The following is an 897-nucleotide window of genomic DNA, read 5'->3' on the forward strand; positions in this document are numbered from 1 at the left end:
GAAAGGGCCAAGGCAAGGGGAATGGGGGATGCCGGCTACCCACCGCGCCCGGTGGGGATCGGATGGAAACGGAACACGCGCAGCAAGCGAGAACCACAAAGGGGGGGGCCCTCCGGCCCAGCCTTTACTCCGCGCAAGGCGGCAAGGGGTGTGTGATTGCCGGGGTTTTCTTCCTTTCTCGCCGCAAGGGTGTCACAACCCGGGATCTAGCTCCGCGCTATCGGCACCACGTGGCCGAGGGGAGAAGAACCGCGGGAGCTCTCCGTCGCGAGGGAAGGCCGCGCGGGGGGGGCACTCGGAAACCATCCGAACCGCTAGAATGGAGCGGTCGCCTCTGTGAAGGGCACGGCCACAACCGACCTCAACGGGGGCGGCACGGGGAATGGATACCCCGCGGCCCCCGGCCGGCAAGTGGCGCGAGCCGCGACTTTGCTGTGCGCTGCGGGGGCAAGGCAGGCGAGGCGAGGCGACGGGTCGCCCGCACACGCCTCCATGCCAGCCCGACCACACGGCGAACGGAGCGGGAGGGGAAAGCCAGAGAGGGACGGGGTGCGGAGGGCCGGAGGGACGCTGCCCCGCGTCCCTCCTTATACCTCCCCACCCGGCCGTTCACCCAACACCACCGCAAACAGGGCCGCCTCCTGCCGCCCCTCAGGGAACCGCCCCCTCGCGGCCCCGACGCCACGGGGGCCCGCAACACCTACCCTCAAGCCTTGCCTCCGAGGGGACTTGCCGGCCTCGGAGACCGCCCGGTCGCGCCGCAGCTGCCTGCCGGAGGGAACCCGCCCACCGCGCCCGGACACACACACACCACAGGCCCGTCCGGCCACGGAAGGGCCAGCGGACCACACCCGGGATCCGGTCCGCGCAACAGGCCGCTCTGCCCACCGGGGCCGG

Source organism: Penaeus monodon, chromosome 33 (assembly GCF_015228065.2).
Source record: "Penaeus monodon isolate SGIC_2016 chromosome 33, NSTDA_Pmon_1, whole genome shotgun sequence".
Taxonomy (NCBI): Eukaryota; Metazoa; Arthropoda; class Malacostraca; order Decapoda; family Penaeidae; genus Penaeus; species Penaeus monodon.